Genomic DNA, 17544 nt, shown 5'->3' on the forward strand with positions numbered 1-17544 from the left:
GATATATTTCTTTGTCCCTCAGGATCTGAACCTATGTTTTCAATTCAGTCTGAACCTATTACTTTGGATTAGACTCTTTTCAATCAGTGTTGTCAGTGTTTACTCCACTTGTTCATTTCTGTATATATTTACTCAGTTCATATTTATTGACCACATTATATTTGCAAGGTATAGAGATAATACAAAAAATAAGAAACTCAAAGTTCCTGCCTTCAAGTAGTTTACATTTGGGGTTGGACTAGGTTAAGTTACAGAGAAAAACAAAAGAAAATATTGCATAGGGCATGTTAGGATGAATAATGATTTCTCGAAGAAGGTAACATTTGAAGAAAGATTTAAAATATGTAAAAAGTTAGGCATTCTGTTATGGGCAGAGGGAAGAGGAAGGATGAAGGCTGAGAAGGTGCAGAGGAGGTGGGGAATGCCAGAAAATTAGGCAAGGGCAAGGTTCCGCAGGGGTCGTGGTCCATAATAAGTTCTTCCAATTTTATGTAGAGAGTGTGATACCATGAAAGCATTTGAGTACAGGAAACATTCATGGTATTAGTTTCTAATACTATAATGGCCTGTTTCTTTGAAAGAACCAGGAAAAAAATCAGTAAGTATATACTGAAGGTTTTCTTTGTGCAGGACATTAGGCTCAAATTGTGAGTAAATAAATAACACAATTAGAAGACTAGCCTTCAGAATCTGACAGTGTATTAGAGCAGATGGATCAAAAACAGATAAGAAGATAGGGATAGTGGAATTGGATGAAGGTGATTAAAAGGCACAAACTTCCAGAGTGCCTGGGTGGATCAGTCCGTTAAGTGTCCGACTTCAGCTCAGGTCATGAACTCAGGGTTCACAATTTTGAGCATTGCTCTTGGCTCTGTGCTGACAGCTCACAGCCTGGAGCCTGCTTCAGATTCTCTCTCTGTCTCTCTGTCTCTGTCTCTGTCTCTCTCTCTGCCCATCCCCCACTTGTGCTCTGTCTCTCTCTCTCAAAAATAAATAAAAATATTTTTTTAAAGGCACAAATTTCCAGTTATAAGTACTAGGGATGTAATATATATATATATATATATATATATATATATATATATATATATAAAATGTCATATATATATGTACATATATATGTGTGTGTGTGTGTGTGTGTGTGTGTGTGTATAGTTTTGTTTCTTGGAATTTTTTTGCACTTGTATGAAGTGGTAGGTATAAACTAAACTTATTGTGATAGTCATTTCACATTATATGTAAGTCAAATTATTATGCTGTACACTCTAAACTTATACAGTGCTGTATGTCAAGTATATCTTAATAAAACTGGCAAACATACTTGTACATCAGGAGACTGCACATGACAAATTAGTGGGATGGCCTTCTTCTCCTTAAAGAGCTGATTCTTCCTTGGGAAAACAGAGCAGTCACAGGTAAGGCAAATGGATGACAACAGAAGATTACTCCACACTATGTGCAAAGTGTTTGAAAATAGGCATATCAAGGAGGGCTAGAATAGTAAGATGATGTTGGTTGGAGAAAGAAGGCTTGAATGGGGACTTGAACAACTAGCAGACATCAAAGAGAGAGGAAGAAAAAGAAGATACAACAGAATATAATATATAGGACTCATGGGGCATTAAGGATTTTGGACAAGTGAGATAAGAGAGAGGAATGGACAGGCCAAAATTTTGCCTTCCAAGCCAAGCAGAAATTTTTAAATTTATTGATGAAGATACTGTCAGAAATTGTTCAGGGGAGTAATGAAAACTATATGTGAGGAAGACTAGAGTGAAAGGGATATAAAGGGAGGTCCAATAAAATGAAAGAAAGTTTGAAGTAATGTAACCCAATCTTTATATTTTACATATGTAAAAACAGGAGCCCAAGAAGTGAACTTATTTTTTTCAGGTTTTTATGGCCTGTGAGGATCAAGGAAGGGGAGAGAGAGAGATGTGAGTAGGTGGCTGAAACCCAAGACAGGACACCCTTATACAGCTTAGTTTGGAGTGATGGCAGTACAATCACCAAAAGGTTTTAATGGATGTATAATAAAATATATAAAGGACATTTATAATTTGCATAAAGATATTTTTACTTTTTATTGAAATATAATGTGCATAAAGTATACACATTTGAAATGCAGAGTTTAATACATTTTTGCACAGGGAACATAGTTTTATGTAACTAAAAAACAGATGAAAAAATAGAACATATAGAAGATATAGAACATTCAAAAGCCTCTCTACTAACAGTTGACCAGTTAAAATGCCCTCAGATATTAACCAATATCCTCTTTTATCAACTAGATTCATTTTGCCAGTTTTAAACTTTAAACAAATGAAGTTATAAAATATAGGTATTCTTTTTTTATTGCTTTTGTTTATTTAATTTTAAATTCCGGTGTGGTTAACATACAATGTTACATTTGTTTCAGGTGTACAACATAGTGATTCAACACTTCCACACAACAGCCGTTGCTCATCACAAGTGCACTTCCTCACCCCCATCACCAAATACAGGTATTCTTTCATGTCTGGTTTCTCTGAATCATCCAACAGGGAGGTTTACCTAGTTGTTAAATACAGCAGTAGAGTTTTTCTTTATTATTTCTGTATATCATCACATCGTACAGATGTACAAATATTATTGATGGAGTTTTGTTTCCTGTTTTCTATTGTGACTAATACTGCTGTGAATATTCTCACATCTGCTTTTAGTGTACAATGATATGTGTTTCCCTTGATTACATAGCTAGAAGTGGAATTGCTGGGTTATAAGGTATGCATGCACAAAGTAGATACTGTCAGTTTACCAAAATAGTTATAAAAATGTATATTCCCACTAAGTGGTTTATAAGGGTTCTGCATCCCTCAAGGTCATTTAAAAAAAAAGTTGAGAGTTTAACTGAAATTGTATTGAAACTATAGATAAATTTAGAGAGAATTGGCATTTTAAGAATACAGAATACTCCAATCTCTGGCCATAGTGGTTTTTTTTTCCCATTTATTAAGGTTTTCTTTGATTTCTTTTGTAACAATTTATAGATTACTGTGTTGAGGTATTACAGTTTTCATTATATTTATTCCTAGGTATTTCGTGACTTTCAAGCTATATTATTATTGATTTTTCTTTCAACTTTTTATTTTCTGAATGTCTATAGCTAGTATATAAATGTAATTCATCCATATAGAGCGTAAATTCAACAATATTGCAAAAATTTAATTATAATTGTTTATCAGTATACTTCTTAGATTTGTGTGTTTTCCATCCTTATATTTATGCTTCATTATGAATTATTTTCTACTAATCTATAATCTAATCACTGATACTGTCTTCTGCAATTCTTAAGTTGCCATTAAACCCATCTTTTAATACTCAATTTCAATTATCTAAGCTTTATATTTGATTTCTCTTTTAAATACTGTTGCTGTTTGGTGAGGTTTTTCAAATTGTAATCTATTTTACTAAATATATTAATCTCCATTATTTAAGAATCTATATGTCTTTTCTTTGTTCTGGTTACTTGATTGCTGTTTTGGACATATTTTGTAAGTTTTGGAAAATACGTAGAAAAAAAGGATAAAGGCTTTAGACATCTTCCTCCAGAGAAGATTTAGTGTGTTTGTTTTTCCAATCCAATTTGAGTATAGGCAGATCACTTCCATCTAGGCAAAACTGGTCTATTTTTAGTTGGTTCTTACCCCTTGTATGCAACCCTTGCAGGAATCTCAATGTAAAAAAGTCTTAAGTGTTTAAATGGGATCGTTCTTATTTGGGGGAGCTGAACGCTGCTTTTTGTCTCTCCAGCATCAGGAGATTTTCACAATCTCAGCTAAACTAGTTAGCTTCTGAGCAGCATCTCAGAGTTTCTCTGTAACAGAATCGCTGAGTCCTTGGGGTAGAAATTATATGTAGACTGTCAGAGTCACTTTCCTAAAGTCCCTTGTTATGGGTTTCTTCAAATTACACCTCTTCTAATAATGCTAAGTCCAATTGTTTTGTCTTCCAAGAGTTTCTAGGCTGCTGTTTTGTGATCATTTTCTATGTTCAGGGCTAGGAATTGGCAGTCAAGGTGAAAATGTAGAGACAAATGGAGGGTTCATTTTAATGCATTAGCTTTCTTTTCAGGAATTTGGTTCCTCGATTTCTGGTTGCCTTAGTTATTGGAAAATAATTTTAAACAGTTCTTTTTTTAGTTTGTTTCATTTCACTCAGCTTTAATAGTTGATCTCTGAGAGACGTTTTGTCTAATACACTTACTGAATCACAGCAAGAATCTCTGAGTTATAAATACAGTTTCAAATATGTAAAATGATATTTAAGAAAAAAATTAAAACAGGAGAATCCTTTTTTCCATTATTGTACTATTTTAGGTTTGGGACTTTTGGGGTTCTGTTTGTTTTGCATATTTATTATAACTTTGCAATCCCAGTACATGACATTTAAGAAACTTTATAACCTGACTCTTGAACAACTTCTCCAATACCATCTTCTGTCTTATCTCCTAAACCAGGCTGAACTTCTCAAGACTTCAAAAATATTTCATGCATTTTCTCATATCTATATTTTTGCATGCAATTTTTATATTCCCAGAACTAAGCTTCTCAACTGATAAATCTGGAATATTTGCATGCAGCCAGTGGATTAAAGGTGTGGTAAGATATAGATCCTTTCAACTCACAGGGTGGCTGGTCAGAGTCAGGACTGGCCAGAGCACTCAGGGAAGTTGCCTCCAACTGAGAATTACTTCCTCGTTTCCCACAGTGTGCTGTAAAAATAGTATATGTGCTATGAAATGAACAAATTTGGAAGCAGTGGCCAAGAATATTTCCCTCCACTCTCTTCCACATTCCTATACACAATTAATTTTCATTCCATGAAAGATTTTGCTCACTTTTTAAGACCTTGCACAATTGTAATCTCCTTTCCACTCACTTTATTCATTTCTATAACAACATAATGTTGTAATTTTGTGGCTTTTGATATTGTACCAAATATATGGGTTTTGAAGTTAGAAAAACTAAATTTGAATCCTACATGAGGTCTTGCGGTCATTGGTAAGTTTTCTTGGAGTGTCAGTTGTCACATCTGTAAAATGAGGGAAATACTACCTACCTCGTTATTTTAAAAATACTTTTTGAATGCATATTTTATGCTAACCACTGAGTTAGTCATTAGATTAAGAGAATTTTTGTGAATGTGTATAGCAATAGCATAGGAAACATCTTTTAATCCCTTAATTTGAAATTTTACTTTACATAATTTTAAGATCAGTAAATTAGATGGACAGCAGTTGGCAAAGGACTAGCACCACTTCATTGAGGTTCCAAATTTTAGAGCCTGAGTAAATATGAAAATTGTACCTTGTATCAGTTGGTCCCTTAAATTCTTATCGTTCTATAGATAAATTCTAAACAGTCTTCTTTGGAAGTCTGCTTGAAAGACTTCTCTTACTTGTGAGATTCATTAATCTGAGTAGAGAATCATACAAATTATATGGATATTGGGTTTGCTTCCTAACTCATGGCATCTTCCTTACAGCGGCTCATTTTTTGAACGCAATTGGTTATCAAGAATGCAGACCCTAAGCCAGTCAAACCTGGGTTTAATTCCTGTCTCTCCCATTTACTAGGTGTTCATCTCATGTAAATAGTGCATTCATTGATTAAATAGCCAGTCTAGGCTCCAGCTTCCTCATCTGTAGAGACTGAAGTAATAATTGCATATGACTTGTAGGAATTTTGTGAGGATAGGAGGGGATTCTACATGTAAAACTATTATGGCATAGTGGTGCCTGGGTGGCTCAGTCAGTTAAGCAGCCAACTCTTGATTTCGGCTCAGGTCATGATTTCAGGGTTCATGGGATCAAGCCCTGCACCAGGCTCTGCACTGTCAGTGCAGCTTGGGACTCTCTCTCTCTCTCTCTCTCTCTGCCTCTCTTTTTCTCAAAACAAACAAACAAACAAACAAACATTTAAAACAAACAAACAAAAAAACAAACAAAAAACTATTCTGGCATGGCACACAATAAGTGCTTAATAGCCACTGGCTATTGTTATTTTCCCAGCCTTAGGCTCTCTTCCAAGAATCTCAGTGCATTGGCCAAAGAGCAATTTAATCTATTTCCTTCTTCCACCACCATTTTCCAGAGCCCTCAATCCCAGGTGAGAGTGTTGGAAAAAGTTTTAATTCTGAAATGTATTTGGGCAGGCCAGTTATTCCACATAAATCAAGCACCCCCTTGAGGTTCCCCATTTTTTAAAAGCATGGGAATGTGGGTTGTCTTGGCTTCACTGCTTTTGTCCGGTGTGTAGGATGTCCTGGCAGTCCATCCGCTTGAGCCTGAAATTTGGCCTTGGGGCTGGGTTCTGTTCACTTCCTCCTAAGTGGGCTTTCAGGCCAGGAAAATGTTGTAATAGAGTTTCTTCTCTCCAAAAAATCCCTAGAGATTCCTCCTCTTGGACTTGAGGGTAGACATTCAAATACTGCCTTCCTTGGATGTTTTTTAGTTTAGCCAAGGATTAAGTTTTTCAAATTGTCTGCCTTAATAAATATGTCCAACCATTCTATTCATTCTATATTTGAACCCAAGGTCAAGGGCTGTTTATATTTAAGCCCTTTCCAGAAACTCATATTCTTTTCCTTTGTGACCTTTTAACCCACCTGCTGTGTGTGTATGTGTGTGTGTATATGTGTGTCTATGCGTGTGTGTGTGTGTGTGTGTGTGTGTGTGTGTGTGTGTGTTAGGCTCTTGATTGCTGACTTTTCCTTTTATACATTTAATCTTCTCTTATTTTCTATTTTAATATATGTACTAGAGAACAATGAGGTATTTTTAAAATATATGTATATACTAACATGAGAGGCAGAAAAAAATACTTTGGAACAACAAAAAAAATATGCAGGAAATGGACATGGAAAATACCCATTTTAAGTTTGGTGGGTAAAAGCACAAGCACATTAGGGATGGAAAAAGTGCTTCCAGAGGACAGCCCTAGTTAAAAAGAGAGAGAGAGAGGGAGACCCCATGGCCCTGATTCTGATTCACACACAGTCTTTTATTTTAGGCTGTGATCCTGAGCCAACGTATTGAAACCCATTCGTCAAGGAGTACAAATCTTTATACCGACAGATGTAGGCAATGACACAAATGATCTCACTGTCTTCCAAAAGGTAATCTATACAAAGCACCATGGCTTATCAGCCCTTCACTTATCTGTACACAGGATTTGTTATTTTCTCATTGAAAACACAGAGAAAAGTGAGGGCTATACAAACAATTATCCCAGGTACACAGAGATGATCTTGGAAGTTATAGCTACTTTATCTAGAAGAGTTCAAAAAAGCCTTAAACCTAATGACTACAAAGGAGAATGTTTCTGTCTTTTGCTAAGTGAGGCATGCATTTCTTATGGGAAAAGAAAAATTCCATCTATATAATCCAGGGTTGTTTTTCCTTCTCCTGTTTATAGGGAATATTCTAATATACTATTTCAATCACCTTTAAAGATGCTGATTCTAAAGTATAATGCGGTGAGAACTGAATTCTCTAAAGAATAGTCAGCACCTTCTAGAATAAGGCCTTTGAAGAGTCATGGATACACATCCACATCATCTTAGACGATGAAGTTGGCAAGTTTCACTCTTCCTTCCTCTGTCTGTGCCTCCATACACCTTTCCAGTCACATCTTACAAGAGATATACCATATATTACATTCTTAAAGAACATGTGAGAATGATTAGTTCATTAAATGATCCATGTCTAGGGGCAGTGGAAGATCAAAATACATCTGCCAAAATCTTTCGATCCAGCTTTGCCTACTGTCCCTATCTTAAACTTCTTCTTTTTCTTCTTCCTCTAATGTGTATAAAGAAATGCCTTGTTTGTCCCTTTGCAAGGTTACTGGATCCTTTTAAAATGTTCTTATGTGAGATTTTATATTCCCCAAAGTTTGACATTTCCTGAATTTTCATTAATTCTCATGGCTGGGAAATTATCACCTAGTGAAATTTACAAAATCAAAGTAGCCATGGGCCTCTCTTAAATACCAGCTTTAAAATGCTTATGGAGACTGGCAAGCTAATTGCCTTTTCTAGATGTTCTTGCTTACAGAACAGTTGCAAGGTAATTCTGGGAAGATTTCCAGGAGAACTTGATCCAGTAATCAGATTATTCAGAGATCCATAATGATATCATCAGCCTCGAGTACAGAGACACTTTCTTGGAATGATTGCAGTGGAAAAGAGATTCAAAACTGACAATAAATATTTTCATAATTTTCAATAACAGTATCATGAACATTATGTTGACTAGTGAATGGTGTTTCATTGTTTTCAATATTTTGACTAATAAAATTTATGAATGCCTCATTTAAACATTGTATAAGCTCTATTACTATTGGAATATTTTTGTTAACCACAACTTTGACAGATAACATTGTTTTGATTTTTCCTTCAAGCTAAGCCAACTTGGTGCTGAGTGAAATCTATTGTGTATCGTGACTTTGTCAATGCAAATCGAAGGCTATTCCTGGAACAACAGTATACAATGTTTAATCACTACTTATGGTGCCCTATATTTTTCTCTTGAATAGGCTTGTGTTCATTTCTTTCAATGAAAGTTTGGTTTCTAGACTATGTTGTTGCCAAGGTATTCCATAGGAACCAGAAAGAGCTTCTCCAGAGAGTTCTAAGTAATTATTATACCACATTGACAAAAGATTCATATTGTCAGTTATTAGAATCATAGAGGAAACTTAAGCAGAAAAGTCAAACTTAAGTCCTCTGAGGAAAGAATCTGAAAGCAAAGAAGATCTAAATAAAATTCAGGCAAAGAAAGTATACAGAAAGATGTTCCTGTGGTTATATGGAGCTTGTAAAAACTAGGGTGAGACAAAGAACTGAGAGCTAGACAAAGTCCTGTTACAGGTATGTCTCCTGGTTCAACAAGCTGGGCTTTGTCTTTAAAAAGATCTCATTGACCAGGTCAGACAAGAGGCCCTTAAAGACAGGTTTTCCTAGTTTATGCCTTCTCTGAGATATCTCTCTTACCAAAGAGCCTGGAAGCTGTAATCATAAAACCAAACTATGACATCAGTTGTTTTCAAGTAACTAAAGACGTTAATGCAATTTTTATAGTGCAAAGGCTCTCAAAAGTTAGCACAGGCTAATGTTTCCTATTAAAAGCCATAATTGATCTCTGAAATTAATAAATATGTAATCTGGAAGTATTTTGTATCTTTTGAAATATATACAACAAATTATTTTACTAGACTTCCTATTTTACATATTCTGGTGATCAAATAGAACAGAAAGAAAATATTTCCTTGAAATCAGTATTTTAAGAACCATGAACCCCTATGTATCTTCTCACCTTTTTAAAACTAGAGTGGGAGTCTTAGTTTTTCTAATTACTTTTTGTCAATTCATGCCCCAGTGAAATTTAACAAATAATTATTGAATGCATTAATGCCCTCAGCATTCTGATCATAGGAATATTATCAAAAATAACAACAGTCATGGTTTCCATTAGGGACACAAGGTTTTGTTAGAAAATACAAACATAAGTTCAGTATATAGCAGTACAAAACCATACACCAAACAGGGTCAAAGAAGCATATATGGTACAATATTACTACAGGTAATATTAGGAAAATTTTGCAGAACCCTTGAGTTACCAGAGGATAGCAGAGAGAAAAAAGCCGGATTTTAAAAGGAATAATTAAAAAATTCAGTTTAGTAAACTTGACAACAATCACTGAACTCATTCTTGTACAGATTGTTAAATAATTTTTTGGTTACTAAAAAAAAAGTTTTAATTGCAAAAGCATTGGCAAGAGTTTATTTAAAAAGTAATGTGGGGCACCTGGGTGGCTCATTCGGTTCAGCCTCCGACTTCAGCTCAGGTCATGATCTTGCGGTTTGTGGGTTTGAGCCCCACATCAGACACTGTGCTGACAGCTCCAAGCCTGAGTCCTGCTTCCGATTCTGTGTGTGTGTGTGTGTGTGTCTCTCTCTGCCCCTCATCCTCTCTCTCTCTCTCTCTCCCTCTGTCTCTCTCTCAAAAATAAATAAACTTAACAAAATTTAAAAAAAAAGTAATGGAACATCTCTACTCTCTGCTCAATGAGGAGTAGCTTTGAGCAGAAGCAGACAAAAATTGATAGTTGTAACTTGTATTTGTGCTTCACAAGTACCAGGTTCTATGCTTAACACATTGCCTACAACACTCTTAGACTTTCTCATCACAAGTCTATGAAGTAGGAAATCTGTAATGTCCATTTTGCATATGAAGAAACTGAGGCCAAGAGTGAGTAATAACTTGCTTGTAGTCAAGTGTCAGAGAAGTAGTAAAGTTGGCCTCAACATGATAATATGACTCATATACCTGTAATCTAACTTCTAAATTATAACATATAAAAATAATGTTTGATAGATGTCTCCTTCTAACTATAACAAAGTAGATTGCATGACAGTAATACTGCTGCTTAGGTTAACTACAGAAAAAAAAAACTAAACTGCAAAACACAAAAACCAAAACAGCCAATTGGAGGGATGGGAGAACAGTCAAGGAGACCTGGGAGAGAAGAAAAATGAATTAAAATATGTCATACATTTGCCACTGATATTTTTTCCTTGGGACATTTGGTAACTCAAAGAAATTAGCATAAAGGCTTAGCAAAAATATCAGGTTAAAGGTTTTAGCAAGCAAACTGGGTTCAAGAGATAAAAAGTTGGAATTCAAGACCACCAAGACAGCAAAAATTTGAGATTCCAATATCCCAGTGAATAAAGGCAATCACAGAGAAATGAGACCAACATTCTCTGTACAATTTCCCCTTAAGGGATTTCCTAATTCCTAAGCTACTCTTGTGTGGGCCAGATTTAATAGAAAAAAAAATTTGGAAAACATCTGATAAGGAGTTAAAAAGTGAAACACATTTTATCAGTATTATGTTACAGCAAAGGAAAAAAAAATGGAATTTAGTCTTCACCAAGGATAAAGGGCCCTCATAAAGACCTAGGTTTATTTATTTTTTAAAGATTATTTATTTATTGTGAGGGAGAGAAACTGTAAGAGAAGGGCAGAGAGAAGGGGAGAGAGAAAGAATCCCAAGCAGGCTCTCCACTCTGAACGCACAGCCTGATGCGGGGTTCAGACTCATGAACCATGAGATCATGACCTGAGCCAAAACCAAGAGTCAGATGCTTAACCAACTAAGCCACCCAGGGACCCTGAACTTTACTAGGTTTAAAAGCACACCAGAAATAAGCCAGCCTTCAAAAACATATATAAACAAAATGAATATAAAGAAACATGATTTCAATTTTTAATTGAAACAACTTAACCCACCCATATTTTAATTTATTTTTAGATAAAAATTAAATCCCTGGTAAAAAAGAAAGACTCTATAAATTTTTATATAAAGGGTTTAGAATACAATAAAAAAAATTACTAGGCATGCCAGAAGATATAACCAAATGATTGAAAATCAGGAGAAAAAGCTCCCAGATTATAGAAACAGACACATAGATGACTCAGCTATAGGACTTTCCAGATAAGAATATTAAAAGAATTATCACTATATTCAAGAAATTCAATGGGGATTTCACTATAGAAGGGAGTCTATAAAATAGAAACTAATGGAAATTCTATAACTAAATAAATGCAATGATTGAAATTAGTAATTAAATATTTTTAACTCTGAGCAAGATATATGCAATAAAAACCACATCTCATGATGGGATTAGAAAATGCAAAGATTATTTTAAAAGCATCCAGGAAAAATGACTCCATTACTTGTATAGGTGCAATTGTAGACTGAGAATCAACTTTTCAGCAAAGGATAATGGAATGACATCTTTAGAGTTCTAACAGCAGCAGTAGCAAGTTACAACTCTATAATCAGCAAAAGTAAGCTTCACAAATTAAGAAAATGTACATATACTTTTCATCCCAAGAAAAATGCTTTCGGAAGAAATTATCATTAAAATTAATATTAAGTGGGATTTTTCTGGCTGACAGAAAATGACTTATGATTGAACATAGTAATGCAAGCAGGAATGAAAAACAGTAGAAAGATTACTTCTTCCAAGTGGTGCCTTGGAGGCAGCAGGCTGCTGTAGGATGAAGCTGAATATCTCTTCTGAGCTACTGGCTGCCAGAAATTCATTGAAGTGGGTTATGAACATAAACTTCATACCTTCCTTGAGAAGTGTGTGGCCACAGAAATTGCTGCTGCTGATCTGGGTGAAAAATGGAAGGGTTATATGGTGTGAATCAGTGGTGATGGTGACAAACAAGGCTTCCCAAGAAGCAAGTTGTCTTACCCATGGCCGTGTCCACCTGTTGTTGAGTACGAGGATGCATGATGTAGATGAAGGAGGACTGGAGAAAGAAAGCAGCTCTCTGTTCGGGGTTGCATTGTGTAGGCCAATCTCAGGGTTCTCAACTTGGCCATTTTAAAATAAAGGGGAGAAGGGTATTCTTTGACTCATTGATACTACTGTGCATCATCACCGGGGACCCAAAAGGGCTAGCAGAATCCACAAACTTTTCGGTCTTTCTAAAGAGGATGATGTCTGACACTATTTTGTAAAAAGCACCTGAACAAAGAAGGTAAGAAACCGGGAACGAAAACGCTCAAGGTTCACTTTCTTGTTATTCCACATATCTCCCAACGTATACATCAAGAAGTTTGCTCTGGAGAAACAGCATATTAAGAAAAATAAAGAAGAGGCTGAAGAATATGCTGAGCTTTTGTCCAGGAGAATGAAGGAGGCCAAAGAAAAACTCCAGGAACAGATTGCCAAAAGATGGGGGCTGTTCTCTCTGAGAGTTTCTACCTCTATGTCTGAGTCCAGTCAAAAATGAAATTTTCTAAGAGTAACAAATAAATAATATCATACATGAAAAATAAAAACAATAGAAACATGAAACATAAGAGTAAATATAAGTAAATGTTGATCCTTTTAAAAGCAATAGTAACAATACTTTATAAGGTATAAACTATATGTAGACTTAAAATAAGTTATCAAAACAAACAAACTGAAAGATGGAGATAGTTAAATGGAGTTAAAATAAATAAGATCTTTGGATTTCTAGAAAGTGGTAAATTTACTAATTTGAAATACAGTCTAATAAATCAAAGATGAATCTTGTAATCTCTAGGGTAAGAACAAAAAATAATTAAGGGATACATAACAAACTAAGAGAAGGAAAATAAAATAATAAAACATATAGGTTAAAAAATAAGAGGGAAGAATGAAATTATTAGGAAAACATAAAACATAATAAAATGCTGAATTAATATACAAATAGAGCAGTAAAACTTGAAATGTAACAAATTAACGAATTCATCTAGTTAGAATACAAAATTGTTGGACCAGATAAAAAACTAAATGGGGCACCTGGGTGACTCAGTTAGTTGAGTGTTGGACTTTGGCTCAGGTCATGATCTCACAGTTTGTGAGTTGAGCCCCACGTCGGGCCCTGTGCTGACAGGGTGAGCCTACTTTGTATTCTGTGTCTCCCTCTCTCTGTATCCCTCCCCCGCTAGTGCTCTGTCTCTCTCTCTCTCTCAAAAACAAATAAAAATTTAAAAAATTGTAATATCAATCAATCAATAAAAGTCAACTATAAACTATAATAGTCACAGCCCTTGAATGTTTAAAAGTAAAAATGTTGGACACGTACCCTGAACACTCTAAACACAAAGAAGGCGATATTGTTATATTGATATCTGAGAAAACAGATTTTATTTTTTTTATTAAAAAAATTTTAATGTTTATTTCTGAGACAGAGAAAGACAGAGCATGAGTGGGGAGGGGCAAAGAGAGAGGCAGACCCAGAATTCAAAGCAGGCTCCAGATTCTGAGCTGTCAGCACAGAGTCCAACACAGGGCTCCAACTCACAAACCGTGAGATCATGACCTGAGCTGAAGTTGGTCGCTCAACTGACTGAGCCACCCAGGTACCCCTGAGAAAACAGATTTAAAAAATTTTTTTTTTCAACGTTTTATTTTATTTTTGGGACAGAGAGAGACAGAGCATGAACGGGGGAGGGGCAGAGAGAGAGGGAGACACAGAATCGGAAACAGGCTCCAGGCTCTGAGCCATCAGCCCAGAGCCCGACGTGGGGCTCGAACTCACGGACCGCAAGATCGTGACCTGGCTGAAGTAGGACGCTTAACCGACTTTGCCACCCAGGCGCCCCTTTTTTTTTTTTTTTTCAACGAAAACAGATTTTAAAGCAGGAGGTATTTCTAGACACAGGGAGAGGCATTTCATAATGATGAAGTTATCAATCCAATAGGAAAATATGACAATTCTAAATTCTTCTGCACTATCAATTTTAGTACTGGCCTCCAGAAACTGATAGGAAAAAAAATAGTCAAATTATCTTAAAGATGAAGCTGACTAAGAATATGACTATTAATTCACATTAGCAAGAATTTAAATTTTAGAGCATACACAAGCTTTCATGATAGAAACTTTTCAAGTGTGACATGAATGAGCTTCTCTCTGAGTATGGCTTTCTCTCCGTTCCTCAACTTCCATATCAGATCCATCAGAATCCTATTGCTGTTACCTTCAAAATATAACTAGCAACCATTTCCTCACCATAGTGCCTGTTACCACCCTGTTCCGAGCCACCACCGACAGAGCTCTGAACAAACCTTCCTGCTTCTATTCTTTCTCTTTTACAGTTTAGTTGTGGAATGGTAGTGATTCCCTATCTCACTGAAATTATAACATGGAATCCTTACAGTGGTTTACATAAGGCCTTTCTCTATTTGCCCAGAGGAATTAGGTCCCTTCTGCTTTGCTCCGTTTTCAATGGCCTCATTGATATTCTTCCAACACCCCAGGCACACTGTCAACTTGAAGTCATTTTTCCAGTCTTTCTGCCTAGATTTCCCTATACCATACACCCACGTTAGATTTCTCAATAAAATTAGTAGTCTCGATAAAGACTACTGTAGTAAATTTTGTCATCAGCATCCATTTCCTCTCCCTAGTGTAAGGTTAGACTTGGCCATCTGACTTGTTCTGGCCAATGAGAAAGGCCAAGGGAGAAGGAAGCTTTGGTAGGTCATGCTTTGCTATGTTCTCTCTTTCAATCAAAATTATTACTAAGAAAGTACTGTCCTTGCTCCATTAATCTTTGTACAGGAAAAAGATGATGGTCATAAACAAGGGCTGCTGCCACCCGTTATTGGTTGTTGACATGTATAGTGAGTGAAACAAAAATATCCGTCACTGTAAATCACTGAGATTTGGAATTATTACCACAGCATAATCTATATTATCTACATTCACCAACCTCTTCAACTCTGCAAATGACCCACTCCTTTTCTTGTCTCCTCTGTTGTTATGGCTTGATCTACTTGATTCTCTATTCCATAATAGTTATCACTTCTCATCTTTTTGGAAATCATCTCCAAGGGTCACTTGTGCTTCTATACACCTTGGTGGGTATACCAAGAATGAAAAGTCCTGATAGCTCCTTAACTGGGACATTCATCAGTTGTGTTGATAGAGAAGAGAGAAGTCTCTCTCTTGAGAGAGAAGTTAATGTCTCTCTCAGACAAAGACAAGACTTGCTTACTGCTTGTTATGAAATATCCCATTTTGATGTGAGGTTGTGATGCAACTCTACTGTGTGCACAGCATCCATCTGGTCCCATCGGCATAATTCCCATGCCAAATATGCTAATGTTCTTGCTGTGCCTGCTATGCTGTGCATAAAAGAGTACCTTGTCTCTGACCTAGAAATCTCAGGTCTTCAGCCAGCAACCATGAACCAGTAACAGGGTATCTATCTAATTAACTTGCAAATAGGTAAAATCCTAGATTATACATTCACATTATATTATTGACTTAATTATTATGTTTATCACTTATTTATCTCTTCCCATTAAAATGTAATTTCCTTGAAAGTGCAGATAATTATCTTTTGTCCAGCCAATAGATTAGTCTTGGGACACAGTAAAACAATAAGTATTTCTTGATTAAATGAATGAACAATGAACAAACTTTATCACAAAATAGTAACCACCTAAAATTACATGTATTTTAGCGTTCATACTGGGAGTTGGAAGCTATATTAGATAATTTATATGTTCCCTTATATAGTTAAGATTATATAATTCTATGAATGTTGAAAGCAACCAATACTATAAGAAATTATAAAAAGGAGAGTTAAAATATAAGGTATGTATGAGAAAATCTGAGAGATTCTGCTTCCAAATAATTTAGAGACATGATAGTATGATTTTCCCCTATAAGTTAATATATAGAAAAGGGCAAGTTGGATACAATTTATCAGGATATGCTGTGTGTTTGCTCATGTCTGTGTGTGCCCTGAAGGAATTGTAAGAATGGTTGAGACTAAAACAAAATAATCTCTGCATCCAAATTGATATATTTGGTAGGTGGTGATAAGTTTGAAAAAGGCATATAATTTTTTCCAGTTGAAAATGGGTTCTTTTGACACTTGAAATGGAGATATGAAAATTCATTTTTTACCTTGGTGAATGGTTGGCCGTGAAGCAAGATTGTTGCACATATTTTATCTCAGGGGAGTAGGTGGGCTTGACATCTGGAAGTAAGAGGTTAGAGCTCATCACTTGGGTAGAGTGGGAGGAAATGAAAACTCAGAGGTGGGTCAGAACATCTTTAAGAAGGAGAAGGATTTTGGCAAGTGACTAGATAAAGTTCCAGATGGATTGGCTAGTAGGTAAAGTACTGCAGAATAATGGACTGTGTAAGGGAGGAAGTTCAGTTCAGTAACTCAATGTGTGGAGTCACATTATGTAAAATGAAAAAAAATTCTAAAAGCTTTTCTTTTTCTATGTCAAAGGAAGTGTACGGGATAGGAAGGAACACATCTTATTTCCTGAAGTTCTTTCTAATTACCTAGAAAGCCATGTTTATGTTTCCTAAAACACTGTAGTAAGGATCAAACTTTCTTTAGTACATAAGCCAGGTAAAACCTTTGATGTCAAACCAACCGTTTCAGACATTAAAGTTTGACAAGCTCCAGCTCTCTGAAAAGAGTAAGAAAGTATAAATTAGTTTCCTTTATTGCTTCTCATGAATAATTAACTCTGTTAATATTCTTCTAATCCTAAATTTTTAGAAGGAGCAAAAAGAACGCAATCATTTACTTGGAATCAACATATTCCAAATTTCCCCAGGAACTGTGGCCTGGAAAATACAGAAAGGAAAAAAAAAAGAGAGTAGAGGGAAAATGATATGTCCTGATTTCTTGCAATAATAATCTTATAGTCATGACAGGTCATGATCTTCCTATAATACTCAAAAAAAGAAAAAGAAAAGAATTTTAGGTTACGGTGCACAGATGACAGCAACAGATAATTGGTAATGTAAATAAAGAGATGTTAGATGTCTGACTAATAAAATACTTCTGGCTTGCTTCCTGAGTAAACCCTTTTAAAGAGAAGAAAAACTATTTTAAATGGATAATTAATCTCAACAGCACTGGAAAATGAAAACAATGCTTGTCTGGCCCAACACACAAAAGCAGGCTGTGC

At 35.5% G+C, this 17544-nt stretch overlaps 1 long non-coding RNA gene across 1 annotated transcript in view; it reads left to right on the forward strand.

Moving 5' to 3' along the window:
• The window catches only part of LOC147583230 (uncharacterized), a 53521-nt gene that overhangs the window by 14316 nt on the left and 21661 nt on the right, over positions 1-17544 (forward strand). The window contains exon 3 of the long non-coding RNA XR_015246518.1: positions 2420-2504. This is a non-coding gene — a long non-coding RNA (uncharacterized LOC147583230). The remainder of the gene's footprint in view (positions 1-2419; positions 2505-17544) is intronic.

The sequence above is a fragment of the Puma concolor genome, chromosome A2 (assembly GCF_028749965.1).
Source record: "Puma concolor isolate L17-30 chromosome A2, mPumCon1.1.hap2, whole genome shotgun sequence".
In the NCBI taxonomy this organism is placed as follows: domain Eukaryota; kingdom Metazoa; phylum Chordata; class Mammalia; order Carnivora; family Felidae; genus Puma; species Puma concolor.